Raw genomic sequence first — 16,070 nt, forward strand, 5'->3', positions numbered from 1 at the left:
CATATACTTTGAGACTAATTCTTAGTTATTTACGCTTTTCAGTGTCTTCTGACTTTTTTTTAATAAATAGGCAATCATTAATACAAGCATTAAATTAGAATTTAATAACTTCTAATTTTAAAATAAAAATACAGTGTTTTATAAAATTGTTTTCTCTTTAAACAGTTGAAGTTAGAAAATAAAATTAGCCAATGGTGAAAAGTGATTTATAAGGTTATATATCTCAGGCTCATTAATTATCATAAAGAATTTTCCAAGTCTGTCAAAAATCATCATTTACTTGACATACATATGAATGAAAACCTTCTTTTCAATAATAGTACTTGACTGTAGTCCTTTAAAAATAGAATACATGAGGGGCACCTGGGTGGCTCATTCGGTTGAGTGTCCAACTCTTGATTTCAGCTCAGGTCAGGGTCCTGAGGCTCTGCATTCCAGGAGGAGTCTGCTTGAGGATTCCCTCTCTCTTTCTCCCTTGGCCCCTCCACCCCACTCACTCTCTCTCTAAAATAAATAAATCTTAAAAAATATATATTACATGAACAAAGAGTATGAAATTTTTTATAGTTGATATAAAGTAAACTACCATCCTGCACTTGTTGATGGGTCTTTGAAATCTGAGAAAGGAGGGAAAGAACAGAGAAGTCCCTTGCCTCCCGATCTGCACATCTATAATGGATTGATTGCCAATGAGAGGGAGGAAAGAGGACGATTTTTCAAAGTTTCAACCATAATCTGCTCTAATTCATTAAATTTCTAATACTGTGCAAACATATATGGATTAGGTCTTTATTGAAAAGGAGAAAGATATGTCCAAGTGCTATGCCTGAATCCCCCAGTTATATGCAGATGCATCATTTGGATCAGTTACTTATTAATGATAATTTTACAAACATTTACTGCATACCTCCTCCCAGGTGCTGGGGATTCAGCAGGGGGGGAGAAAAAGCAAACTTTGCCTCTCTTGGAATTGATAATCTAGTGATGACAGCAGATATTAATGAAGAGTTATTGTGCAAATAAGGTCATAACTACAGAAATGATAATTGCTATGAGAAAGAACAGTACAGGTGACTACAGAAACACACATTAGGGGCACCTAACTTAGACATGGGCTCAGTGTAGGCCTCCCTTAGGAAGGGACATTCAAAAGGTTCAGTGAATGTATGTATTGTACAGCACCATATTCATTAATTTCCTTTTCTATAAAAGACTGGCTATTATTATTTACATGTTAGTTACAAGTGACAAGTAAGTATAGAGGTATAGCTATGTAAAAATGTATTTGCTCTTGAATTTCCCCTTCACATTGTTATTCAAAATAATGACAACTTAAAGAAGGATTAGAATAAGCTCTACTCAATGATATTCTCTTACTATCTTCCACAGAAATATTTTCCATTAACAAGTTTATTAATTTAACTTTTTTAAAAAGTAAAAGTCAGAGAGCTTTTTAAAGAACATAAATTTAATATTGATTCTGGCATATGCCATGTAAATTTGCTTCAGTTTTTGCTATCAGATCTTAAATTAATGAGATTTCAAAATTCATAAATAGGATAAGAGCATGTCAGGAGGCTGATAATTTATAGTTAGCATGTTTTGCCTTTATCCATTAAAAAAAGGAAGTAAAATTCAGAAGGGAAATTAATAACCCTTTGCTTCTAGGGAAGAGAAAAAAATCTGTTTTGAATGTTCAAAGGTTTTTTTTTTTTTTAGAATCACAAAATACATCATAATCACCTCTACTTTTCAAACCTTTTGAATATAGTAATGAATCCTTGACAATCTTTCAGATAAGTGGTGATTATGTAAGCTATCAAAGCTTTTAGATAGATGCTTTTTTGTCAGCCTAACCTTGATTTTCTTTATTTTTTTCCCCCAAGATTTATTTATTTATTTATGAGAAAGAGAGAGAGAGAGAGCACACAGGGAGAGGGAGAGGGAGAGGGAGAGGGAGATTCTCCGCTGAGCAAGGAGGCCAATGCTGGACTCAGTCCCAGGACCCTGAGATCATGACCTGAGTTGAAGGCAGACGCTTAACCAACTGAGCCACCCAGGCTCCCCCAACCTTGATTTTCAACCTCTAATAAAATCAGAAAGTCCTCTTACTATAAAAATTAATACAAAGTATGTTTATAGTTGTTTTCTGTGTAGCTTAGGAGTTACAGGAGTTAATATAATTCAATTTAGACATGAATTGGAAGACACGATTGTCGTATATATACACAAGATCCTTTAAATACTGATATACTTAACATTTTAGTCAAAAGAAGTATGAATACAATGAATAAATATATTACTGGTATGTTTCCAGATTTAATTTAATGACTTTTACAGAGAATTTATTGTGGGTATATGGCACTGTGAAGGCCACAGAACAGGAAATCACACTATTCCTCTATCCTGTGGTTAGTGGCCAATTACATACATTTTGAAAATATCTATTGAGCACTGACTGTATCATGGCTTCATGAAAGGCACAGGCTGGATGTCAAAGTGAAAACAGCATGGATATTGGCACCAAAGAGTTTACATTATAGAAAAGGAAATTAGAATATTATTATAAAGATTAGATAACTATTATAAATGTTAGAGCAAACTGAAATTATTTCTTCTCTCTTATTTATATCTTGCCTCATTTAAATGTGACTTTAAGTATGGTATGTATGATACAACAGAAATAAAATAAGGAATTTCTATTGTAGAAAAGTAATATGCAGAGCACATAGGATTTTTAGTGTGATGAAGCTACTCCATATGACACCTTACTGGTAGATACATATCATTAGATATTTGCTGAAACAGAATATACAACAGCAAGGGTGAGTCCGAATGTAAACTACAGACTTTTGCTGAGGATGGTGTGTCCATGCAGGTTCACTGATTACAGCAAATGTAGCATTCAGAGGGAGACTTTGATAGTGGGGGAGGTTGTGTGTATGTGGGAGGGGGGAGCACACAGGAAATTTGTGTATCTATTTGTTAAGACCCTAAGATTTCTCTAAAATATAAAATGTGTTTAAATTAAAAAAAAAAACAAATGGAAAGAAATGGAAAACCGTTCCATGCTCATGGATTGGAAGAACAAATATTGTGAAGATGTCAATGCTACCTAGAGCAATCTACACATTCAGTGCAATCCCCATCAAAATACCATCCACTTTTTTCAAAGAAATGGAACAAATAATCCTAAAATTTGTATGGAACCAGAAAAGACCCCGAGTAGCCAGAGGAATGTTGAAAAAGAAAAGCAAAGCTGGTGGCATCACAATTCCGGACTTCAAGCTTTACTACAAAGCTGTCATCATCAAGACAGTATGGTACTGGCAAAAAACAGAACAGAATAGAGAGCCCAGAAATGCACCCTCAACTGTATGGTCAACTAATCTTCAACAAAGCAGGAAAGAATGTCCAATGGAAAGAAAAACAGTCTCTTCAACAAATGGTGTTGGGAAAATTGGACAGCCACATGCAGAAGAATGAAACTGGACCATTTCCTTACACCACACACAAAAATAGACTCAAAATGGCTGAAAGACCTCAGTGTGAGACAGGAGTCCATCAAAATCCCAAAGAACACAAGCAGTAACCTCTTCGACCTCAGCTGCAGCAACTTCTTCCTAGAAACATCGCCAAAGGCAAGGGAAGTAAGGGTAAAAATGAACTCTTGGGACTTCATCAAGATAAAAAGCTTTTGCACAGCAAAAGAAACAGTCAACAAAACCAAAAGACATCTGACAGAATGGGAGAAGATATTCGCAAATGACATACCAGATACAGGGCTAGTATCCCAAATCTATAAATAACTTATCAAACTCAACACCCAAAGAACAAATAATACAATCAAGAAATGGGCAGAAGACATGAACAGACATTTCTGCAAAGAAGACATCCAAATGGCTAACAGACACATGAAAAAGTGCTCAACATCACTCGGCATCGGGGAAATTCAAATCAAAACCTCAATGAGATATCACCTCACACCAGTCAGAATGGCAAAATTAACAAGTCAGGAAATGACAGATGTTGGTGAGGATGCAGAGAAAGGGGAACCCTCCTACACTGTTGGTGGGAATGCAAGCTGGTGCAGCCACTCTGGAAAACAGTATGGAGGTTCCTCAAAAAGTTGAAAACAGAGCTACCCCATGACACAGCAGTTGCATTACTGGGTATTTACCCCAAAGATACAAATGTACAGATTCAAAGGGGTACGTGCACCCCGATGTTTATAGCAGCAATGTCCACAATAGCCAAAATATGGAAAGAGCCAAGATGTCCATTGACAGATGAGTGGATAAAGAAGATGTGGTGTATATATACAATGGAATATTATGCAGCCATCAAAAAGAATGAAATCTTGCCACTTGCAACGATGTGGATGGAACTGGAGGGTATTATGCTGAGCAAAATAAGTCAATCAGAGAAAGACATGTATCATATGACCTCACTGATATGAGGAATTCTTAATCTCAGGAAACAAAGTGAGGGTTGCTGGAATGGTGGGGGTGGGAGGGATTGTGTGGCTGGCTGATAGACATTGGGGAGGGTATGCGCTATGGTGAGCATTGTGAATTGTGCAAGACTGTTGAATCACAGACCTGTACCTCTGAAACAAATAATACATTACATGTTAAAAAATAAAAAAAAGAAGAAGATAGCAGGAAGGGAAAAATGAAGGGGGCGAAATCGGAGGGGGAGATGAACCATTGGAGACTACGGACTCTGAGAAAAAAAATGAGGGTTCTAGAGGGGAGGGGGGTGGTGGGATGGGTTAGCCTGGTGATGGGTATTAAAGAGGGCACATACTGCATGGAGCACTGGGTGTTATACACAAACAATGAATCATGGAACACTACATAAAAAACTAATGATGTAATGTATGGTGATTAACATAACATAATAAAATAAAAAATAATCAAGTTCTCAATCAAAAAAAAAAAAGAGAGAGGGAGGAAAATAGAATCTCCAGTATATCTATACCATAAAGCCCTAACTAGTTTCTAGAAATGGGCCAAAAATGTGGCTTTTGACAAAGGCAGAGAGGAAATTAATATCAAAATCACAGTATTTTTTAAATAATTTTTTATTGTTATGTTAATCACCATACATTACATCATTAGTTTTTGATGTAGTGTTCCATGATTCATTGTTTGTGCATAACACCCAGTGCTCCACGCAGAATGTGCCCTCTTTAATACCCATCACCAGGTTAACCCATCCCACCACCCCCCTCCCCTCTAGAACCCTCAGTTTGTTTTTCAGAGTCCATCATCTCTAATGGTTCGTCTCCCCCTCCGACTTACTCCCCTTCATTCTTCCCCTCCTGCTATCTTCTTCTTCCTTTTTTTTCTTAACATATATTGCATTATTTGTTTCAGAAGTACAGATCTGTGATTCATCAGTCTTGTACAATTCACAGTGCTCACCATAGCACATACCCTCCACAATGTCTATCACCCAGGCACCCAATCCCTCCCACCCCCCACCACTCCAGCAACCTTCCGTTTGTTTCCTGAGATTAAGAATTCCTCATATCGGTGAGGTCATATGATACATGTCTTTCTCTGATTGATTTATTTCACTCAGCATAACACCCTCCAGTTCCATCCACGTTGTTGCAAATGGCAAGATCTCATTCCTTTTGATGGCTGCATAATATTCCATTGTGTATATATACCACCTCTTCTTTATCCATTCATCTGTTGATGGACATCTTGGCTCTTTCCACAGTTTGGCTATTGTGGACATTGCTGCTATAAACATTGGGGTGCACATACCCCTTTGGATCCCTACATTTGTATCTTTGGGGTAAATACCCAGTAGTGCAATTGCTGGATCATATGGTAGCTCTATTTTCAACTGTCAAAACCACAGTATTAAAAATGAGATCAGGAATGATGAGGCCTGAGAAAAATTTCCCTTCATCTCTATAAAAGAAGGCATTATGTTTGTAGTGGAATGCAGTACAATATATATCAATGATGTTCCCATGGTTATTTAGTAAGAATGAATGATTCAACCAATGTAATTTTGGAAGTACCAAAAATAGTCATTCTGCATTGGCAGCTTTTTGGTAATCTGAATGTTTCACAGATAAAATTTAGACCATCTGGAGAATATGCTTTTCAAATTGTGTTAAGAACATACCCAAAGATATGTGGAAGTGTACAGAGGTATTCAAAAGCCCACTTTACTCAATGTTGAGTCATTTTATTTATTTTTTAAAAGATTTATTTGTTTACTTGAGAGAGTGTGTGTGCACATGAGCAAGGGAAAGGGCAGAGGTAAAGAATATCTAAGCAGACTCCCCACTGAGTGCAGAGCCCCATGCCGGACTTGATCTCAGGGCCCTGAGATCATGACCTGAGCCAAAACCAAGAGTTGGACACTAAACCGATGGAGACATGCAGGCACCCCCACTATTCTATTAAGAGAATATTAATTCCATATTAAAACAAACTTGGCTATAAGGAATAGTATGCACAATTAGCATAACCCCCCTCCCTATAAAAAAAGGAAAGAAAAAACATGAAAGTTTAAGGAAATTTTGCTCCCTATTTGCAGAAGGAAATTGGCGTTGCTCCTAGTCTTCCATGAGTACCAATTTACTCTTGTGACATTAGTGTGACTTCTATGAAAATATTTGTAATTATGATTCAAGGAAGGGTATGAGATTATATGTTTGAGTTCATGTTTGTAATATGCTCATGAGGCTACAAACTTCAGCTTAGTCACACCCTCCATTTTTCCTCTGAAGCCCAGCAACACCTGATGGTAGCAGGATTCCCACCAAAGTTAAAAATGAGGAGAAGAATAAAATTAATATCTACTTCATTTGTTTTAATGAGGATTATAGGATATGATGCTGCATTGTCCAAGATGGTAGCCACCACCCCCCTGTGGTTATTGAGCACTGAAAATGTGGCTGGCCCAATGTGAGGCTTGCTGTGATTGTAAAATACACACTGAATTTTTGAGACTTGGTATGAAAAAAGAATATAAAATAATGTGTTAAGGGCCTTTCGCCGCGTCGCCGGTCCCTGCACCGCCCGCTCTTCCTTGCCTGTCCTCTCCCGGCCGAACCCGGGGGGACCAGAGCGAGACGCGGGGACCATGTTCTGACGCAAGCTGATGGCCCTCGACTACCACAACCCGGCTGGCTTCAATTGCAAAGATGAGACAGAATTTAGAAACTTTATTGTTTGGCTTGAAGACCAGAAAATCAGACACTACAAGATTGAAGACAGAGGTAATTTAAGAAACATCCACAGCAGTGACTGGCCCAAGTTCTTTGAAAAGTATCTCAAAGATGTTAACTGTCCTTTCAAGATTCAAGAGCGACAAGAAGCAATTGACTGGCTTCTTGGTTTAGCTGTTAGACTTGAATATGGAGATAATGCTGAAAAATACAAGGACTTGGTACCTGATAATACAAAAAATGCTGACAATGCAGCTAAAAATGCAGAGCCATTGATCAACTTGGATGTAAATAATTCTGATTTTAAGGCTGGTGTAATGGCTTTGGCTAACCTTCAGATTCAGCGTCATGATGATTACCTGGTAATGCTTAAGGCAATTCACATTTTGGTCCAGGAGCGCCTGACCCAGGATGCAGTTGCTAAAGCAAATCAAACGAAAGAGGGCTTGCCTGTTGCTTTAGACAAACATATTCTTGGTTTTGACACAGGAGATGCAGTTCTTAATGAAGCTGCTCAAATTCTGCGATTGCTGCATATGGAAGAGCTCAGAGAGCTACAGACAAAAATTCATGAAGCCATAGTAGCTGTTCAGGCAATCACTGCTGATCCAAAGACAGACCACAGACTGGGGAAAGTTGGAAGATGAATATTTTAGGATTTCAGCTTCTCACCTACTTAGTACAATCGGGAACCATTTACGCTCTGGCATGTGTTTGGAAATCAAATGTCACATTTTTAAGGAAGAATCCTAGAAAATTGTTCTCGAGATTTACCATCATTGCTTTTTCTTTAATAAAGTTCAGGAAAGTGAAAAAAAAATAATGTGTTAAGGGGAGCCTGGGTGGCTCAGTCGGTTAAGCGACAGCCTTCGGCTTGGGTCATGATCCTGGAGTCCCAGGATCGAGTCCCGCATCAGGCTCCCTGCTCAGCAGGGAGTCTGCTTCTCCCTCTGACCCTTCCCCCTCTCATGTGCTCTCTCTCTCTCATTCTCACTCTCTCAAATAAATAAAATCTTTAAAATAAATAAATAAAATAAAATAATGTGTTAATTTTCTCTGTAGTTTCTATTTTTACAGGTTGTCATATTTTGGATATAATTGTTTTCATACATTATTAAAAATAACATCACCTATTTCTTTAAAACTTTGTCATATTCTTATTTGCTTTTTAAATCCATTTGGAAAACTGGTGTGGACTGCTTTCATTATCCCAGTTTGACAGGTCAGAAAAGTGAGGCTCTAAGAAACTGAGATTTATTCATAATTCCACAAGTAGGGACAGAACACAGAGACAAATTCCAGTCCTTTGTGTTTTTTATCACTTACCTGGGTTACCTCTAAAAATCAGCACCACTACATAGCATTAGTAATAACAATGAGAACAACACCTTCATTAAATGAGGCTGACTTTGTATACAGTTACTTTGTATACATATACAACAGCTACTCATGTATATGAGCTGTATATATAAAATCCAGATATTCATCAACCTAGAACTATTAAAATTAGAGAGAGAGAGAGAGAAACTATTAACATTCAAATTCACATGATAGTACTTCTGTGACCTATTTTTTTCTCATTTTTAAAATGCTAACACCACATTATTGAATATAGATTTGTTCAATCAGCAGGTATTTTTGAAGTGTTTACTCTTCATGAAATACTATGATAGACTCTGTTATTAGAAGGATGTCTAAGAAATAGTACCTGTCCTCAACTAACAACTAGAATATAGTTTAATTGATGCCAATATTTCTAACCTAGAGGAGAGAGAAATGAGTATGTAAGTGCAGCTGGGTGAGGGAGAACCAGAGGACCAAGGGAAAGATTCACCAAGAAACAATATTTAAACTGCCTCTTCAATGAAAATTGGCCCGGTGGATATGGCAGAATAGAGTTTGGGGTATGGGGCGGTCAGTCTATGGAGAGAAAATCATTCACAGAGGCAAATGCAAGCAGAGAGAGATAAGAAACAGAATGATTTGTTAGGAAACTGTCAGTAGTTAAGGACGTTGAGTATGTCCAAGAGCACATTACATAGAGACTGAGTTGCAAAAAAGATGGGGCTGAAAATTAGGGGTTAGGTCATGGAGCAGGCCTGCTTTCAGTATTGGTGAAACATGAGGGAAGAATACAAATGATGTATAGATCACATATTAAAAATTTTAGAAGTTGTAAGTCAAGCTTTTTATAAGCTTACCTACAACAAAGGTGTGCACATACCTGTGGTGCCGCCTACTGTGAAGAGCTGACCCTGGTCAGGCCTTGCCTAGTCCCTGAAAATGGGTCACCACTGGGCAAGAAGTTCTAAAGCAAGATCTGAAAGGTAGGGAATGCGGGAGCAAGGCTGCAAGTAGGCATAGTTCCTTGGCCCCAGAGACTGTCACCCTGTGGAGAAGCAGAGGAGGGCTACATGACATCCTCCAAAGCTCAGGGACACTGGCAGGGCTTCCCCTCGCTTGGGTCTAAGACCCACAGCCTTATAAGCTGCACATAAAAGCTTGGACTTTTTTTGCAGCCTAAGGAGAGTCATCAAAGGCTTTTCAGTAGTGAATGTCTTCGATAACATTTTTACTATTTGCATAACTACAAATTAGTAAAGGTCACAGGCAGGAAAATTTTATTTTCAAGGTAAAGTAATGTTATACACATATTGTAACCTTCTTGGAAAGAACCCATTTCTTAAGCTGCTGCACAATACACAGAATTGGTTAACTACATAATCAAAGTATACATTGCTATTTATCACATGTGATGCTTTATTATTTAAAAACCCCTCAATAACCATGCCAAGCTGGGGATTTAATCCTGATAATGTTCACTCGGAACGGTGAGAGTAATAGATTGCCCAGAAAGGAGATTTGTGAATGTCCGGGTGAGCCTCCAGCCTCCTTAGGAGGGTCAGGGGAAAGGAAAGAGGCAGAGTTTGAAAGATGCACACTTGGCAGCTGAATCTAGGCAGAGTTTTCAAACAGCCTAACCCTATTTTTTCTGCATTTATTCCTTAAGTACACAAGACTATTCACAAATCCTCTCATTCGTTGCTAAAAATTATTCACCCATGGGCCGCCTGGGTGGCTCAGTTGTTTAAACATCTAACTTCCGCTCGGGTCATGATGTTGGGGTCCTGGAATGGAGCCCCGAGTCAGGCTCCCCTCTTGGCGGGGGGTCTGCTTTTTTTACATTTTTCCCTGATGCCACAAGTCAAAAAGACATGTTCTCCACTCCCTTTCTTAGAACATTTCCTTGAGAAACCTAGTATTTGTAAATCCTTTCTGTGTCCCTTTGATTTGTACATAAATATTGTTAAAGGATAAATAAATTAGTGTTACAATCTAGGAAAGTTTTTCTTAAAGGTCTAGGATCTATTTCTTTGAAACATAAACCTCAAGGAAGCTGGAGTCCCCATCTCCTTGTCATCAGAATCTTAGGCTGGAGGCCTCTCCAAGGTGTAACCACCTGCTTGTCACAGAGATACAGAAATTTTATTACTTTCTTAGATAAAAGCAATTAGCTAGCCCAGCCAGCTACTCCAATCAGCAGGTGAATTTGGGATGATCTGTAAAAGAATGTGCAGCCAGAAGTTCTGTCAAGTTTTCTTCCACAACGACAAGTTAATCTTGAGAACATGTATACAAGGGATCATATATGTGTGGCACGATACAAAGGAAGGGATTTTTCCTGTCTTTATAATATCATTAGCAGATTACCTGTGATGTACATCTCTGTCTGATTTAATGTCTTCTTTCTTATTTACATTTGAGGAACAGTTTTTCTAGGTTGACAGGGGATTTTGTCAAGTTTTCTCCAACATACCGAACAAGTTTCTGTTATAAATAAAAATATAAAATGAAACTATGGTATCGGCAGCGCTAACCATGCTGATGCCTGTGGTTTTCCTATCACTTGATCATTCCTGGGACTGTAGTTGTACTCAAGGCTAGATGAGTCTCCTTAGTGGAAAGAGTTAGAGAGATGGCTGGACTCAGTCTCTGCAATCCTTATCTGTCCAAAAGGGCTCTGGGCGAAAATCACACATTACAACACTACAGAGTTTGAAACCCCCTCCCCATATGGGCCCTGGTTATTACTGTGCTGGCTCAGGACATGTATGTGAAGAGGATTCTTCACACCTAGAACTATGTGGCCTGTTCCAAAACCAGTCTTCTTTGGCCCATCGTCCCCAGAACAGCAGTTATTAATCCTTTAGTGAATGTCATTAATTCTTGGAAACTCTGATGACAACTTTTAGCATCTTACTCGGAGAAATACACATATATACCTGAAGTCAGATTTCTGCAAGCAAATTTAGGAAAGTTCTGCAATTCTTGGTCCTCTTCCCCACAGTAATAACAAGAATTAAATATTCCCCAACACTGTATAATTTTCACCTGGTAGATATTCAGTAAATATTATCTGGGTAAATCCTAGACTTCTTAGAGAAATGACTGATGCTTATGATTAAAATGACAAACTAAGTTTTTTTTCTTGCTTTCCTGTGAAGAATTGAGTTTCCAAAATAAAAGGGTCCTTCACTAACCTTGAAATTCAATTTAACCTCACTGCACTTCTAGCAAGAGCCCTTTCTGTATATATTATGCTATGTGGGTGGGCATAATGTAGTAAAGGACATAGATAGACTCTGGATTCAGACTGCCTGGGTTTCAAATATAAATCTTTGTGCCTCTGTTCCTTAGAAAAAGAAGACAATAACAGTACCTAGCTCATTTGTTTTTGGTGACAATTAAACAAGATATTTCACATACTATATTTATTCAATATTTGCCACAGTAAATGCCCAATAAATGTTAGCTGTGATGATCATGAGAAGAAAGGTCATATTTAAGAGATGCTATTTAAAGATTAATCCCAAAGAAAGCCACTGTTGGCAAAGTTAAGTACAGATATTTATATTATTACTTGAAAAGTAAATTTTTATTTATTTTAAGATTTTTTTTATATTTTAAAAGTTTTTTATTATGTTCAAATAGCCAACACATATATAATACATCATTAGTTTTTGATGTAGCGTTCCACCATTCATTAGTTGCGTATAACACCCAGTGCTCATCACAACACGTGCCCTCCTTAATACCCTTCACCTACCCCATCCCTCCAACCCCCTCCCTTCTGTAACCCTGTTTGTTTCCAGAGGCTCTCCTGGTTTGTCTCCCTCTCTGATTTCTCCCCCTTCAGTTTTCCCTCCCTTCCCCTATGGTCCTCTGCACTATTCCTTATGTTCCACACATGAGTGAAACCATATGGTAATTGTCTTTCTCTGCTTGACTTATTTCACTTAGCATAATCCCCTCCAGTTCCATCCATGTTGATGCAAATGGTAGTATTCATCCTTTCTGATTTTTAAGATTTCATTTATTTGACAGAGAGAGTGAGAGAGCACAAGCAGGGGGAGCAGTAGAGGGAAAGGGAGAAGCAGGCTCCCCGCTGAGCAGGGAGCCTGATGTAGGACTTGATCCCAGGACCCTGGGATCATGACCTGAGCCGAAGGCAGATGCTTAACCCACTGAGCCACCCAGGTGCCCCGAAAAGTAAATTTTTAAATAAAATATATTAGAGGTATGTACAGACCTCTTTTCTCTGATGCTAGGCAATTAGAAGGAATGGAGCAAGGAGAAGAAAAAAAAAAAAAAACAGTAATTGTAGCCAGATTCACATAGATGGGTGAAATCAAATATGAGCAGAAGAACAATCCCACATTTGAAGTTTTAGCACATGGGGTGAAATTTTAGAAGTTTTAATAGGACACACACACAGTTCTTTCCCTTTGAGATAGATTACATTTTCTTTTTTGTTCGTTTATTTTCAAGTTTTCATTTAAATTCTAGTTGGTTAACATAGTGTAATATTGGTTTCAGGAGTAGAATTTAGTGATTCATCACTTACATATAACACCCAGGGCTCATCATGAGTGCCCTCCTTAATACCCATCACCCATTGAACCCATCCCCTGCCTACCTCCCCTCCAGCAACCCTCAGTTTGTTCTCCACAGTTAAGAGTCTCTTATGGTTTGCTTCCCTCTTTTCTTTTCCCCCTTCCCCTATGTTCATCTGTTTTGTTTCTTAAATTCCACATATGAGTGAAATCATATGGTGTTTGTCTTTCTCTGACTGACTTAGTTCGTTTAGCATTATACACTCTAGCTCCACCCACATCATTGCAAATGGCAAGATTTCATTCTTTTTGATGGCTGAGTAATATTCCCGTGTGTGTGTGTGGGTGTGTGTGTGTGTATGTACCACATCTTCATTATCCATTCATCCATTGATGGACATTTGGGCTCTTTTCATAATTTGGCTATGGTTGATAATTCTGCCAGAAACATCAGGTGCATGTGCCCCTTCAAATCAGTATTTTTGCATCCTTTGGGTAAATGCCTAGTAGTACAATTGCTGGCTCATAGGGTAGTTCTATTTTTAACTTTCTGAGGAACCTCCATACTGTTTTCCAGAGTGGCTGCACCAGTTTGCATGCCCACCAACAGTGCAAGAGGGTTCCCCTTTCTCTGCATCCTCACCAACATCTGTTGTTTCCTAAGTTGTTAATTTTAGCCATTCTGACAGGTGTGACATGGTATCTCATTGTGGGTTTGATGTGTATTTCCCTGATGATGAATGATGTTGAGCATCTTTTCACGTGTCTGTGAGCCAGCTGTATGTCTTCTTTGGAAAAATGTCTATTGTTGTCTTCCACCAATATCTTAACTGGATTACATTTTCTACTTAAGATAGATCTATCACACTTTGAGATAGATCACATTTTCTACATAAACTTAAATCTGATGAATGGGGCAAGAAGAAAAAGCCTTTATGCTGAAATTGTGAATGGTATTAGAAAATTCGAATAATATAATTTGAGAGTGACTGGAGAACAAAGCTCATGTTAACACGTTGCTCTGTGTTCCTCATCCCCTGCAGAAATTATTTAGATTTTTAATTTCCTGATGGAAAATTATGTTTTGAGAAAATGTAATCACTGTACATTTGAATAACTATCATTTCTCTTTCAATAAAATTCTGCTGCATGTAAAAAATCCATATCACTCAGCCCACTATTTGTGAACATCTTAAAAATGCATATAATGAGTTACTACAGTTCCAGTCTTTTGTGTTGAAACTGAATTAGACAGCAAGAGAGCAAAAACTTATTTTTTTCTACTTCATTTCCATTGCAAGCCCCAAAAGGGATATGCCAAATTGTCTTTCATTTACAGAATATCCTAGGGGGATCAAAACTACAAATCCTGTCCACCACAAATAATAACTTCTCACAGCCAAAAGAGTCAAGGTGGATTTACTACAGGGGATCTCAGTTGCATACTTCTTTCTGCTTCTGTAAATTCAGTCTTTTGAACTGACCATCTGGAAAAGAAAATCATTCTCTTTGTGCTTTTATTTGACCTGAAGATGAAAGTTTAATGACCTTGATTTCATGAAGCAAACTACTTCCTTTCCTCATAAATACTGGCAACATCCACATAGCCACTATTTTGTGTTGCTGTTTTTTATGGCTTTCAGAAATTATTTGTAGTTATTTCATATTAGTTATATCTTACCTTGGATTCCTGTCATCATCATGTAGTAAAGAATTGACCTTAGCAAAGAGAAATCAGTCTGGCCTTTGCCCTAAGCTTCTGGAAGGTAATTGATACCAGACATGATAGGAGTGTCTTTGCTTGTGTGGGGGCTGCTCACACTAGATCTTTAAGTGGAGCTGGTGACATCCCATCATCATAGAATGGGTACTGGCCAGACAAGAAACACCAACCATGTGACTTAGGGTGGAGTATTGAGTCAAGCAGTATCATTCGACCTGGATGCTGAGATCAAGCATTTAGGCAATCAATCAATGATGTTTACACAACAAGCCCAAATAAAAACTGTGGACACTGATGGTCACATGAGCTTCCCTGGGTGACAATATTGTATGCGTATTATAACAGATCAATGCCAGGAGGTTAACACAACAAAAAGTTTGTATTTGTAAACTTCACAGACCCTACTCTATGCATCTTTTCCTTTGGCTGATTTTGACACATATCCTTTCCCTGTAACAAACCATAACTATGAGAATAACAGCTTGCTTGCTTGCTTGCTTGCTTGCTTGCTTGCTTTCTTGCTTTCTTTCTTTCTTTCTTTCTTTCTTTCTCTTTCTTTCTTTCTTTTTCTTTCTTAAGATTTTATTTACTTATTTGAGAGACAGAGCACAAGCAGGGGGAGAGGCAGAGGGGGAGGGAGAAGCAAGCTCCCCACTTAGCAGGGAGCCTGATGCAGGGCTTGATCCCAGAACCTCAGGATCATGACCTGACCCAAAGACAGACGCTGACTGAGCCACCCAGGAACCCAGAGGATAATAGTTTTCACAGTGAGTTCTATAAGTCTGTCTAGCCAATTAGTGAATGAATGGGTATTCTGGGAACACCCTGAATTTACAGCTGGTATCAGAATTGAGGATAGTCTTGGGGACTAACTCTGAGAAGTCATTTAGTATATATACGATAATATCCTCACTTAATCTTTCAGTTTTGAATATTTAGGTTGTTCCTAATTTTCTGCTATTAGGGATAATCCTGAAATGAATATTCGTAATTTGGCTCTTCTTGGCTATACATATCTTATTCCTCATGAAACTAATTCTCACATGACAATTTCTCTTATTGTAACACCAAGTTTTCTCACCAACTTTCAGTTTCATTTTTTTTTTGGCTTTCGTTGTCATGTATCTTTATATATTTTTTGGTCTGTATCAGTTGTTTGTTGTTTTTTTAATAGCTTTCTTGAATACATCATATGCCATAAATTTGGGGCATTTAAAATATACATTTCAATGGTTTTTACTATATTTACAGA

General features: G+C 38.1%; 1 pseudogene; it reads left to right on the plus strand.

The window, feature by feature from the left end:
- Positions 1-7,116: 7,116 nt before the first annotated feature.
- On the plus strand, positions 7,117-7,848 carry LOC114220013 (tRNA-splicing ligase complex subunit RTRAF pseudogene; annotated as a pseudogene).
- The last annotated feature ends 8,222 nt before the right edge of the window (positions 7,849-16,070 follow it).

This window comes from Eumetopias jubatus, unplaced genomic scaffold, assembly GCF_037043125.1.
Source record: "Eumetopias jubatus isolate StellerSeaLion01/CBP00866 unplaced genomic scaffold, mEumJub1_p1.0 scaffold_13, whole genome shotgun sequence".
NCBI classification, from domain to species: Eukaryota; Metazoa; Chordata; class Mammalia; order Carnivora; family Otariidae; genus Eumetopias; species Eumetopias jubatus.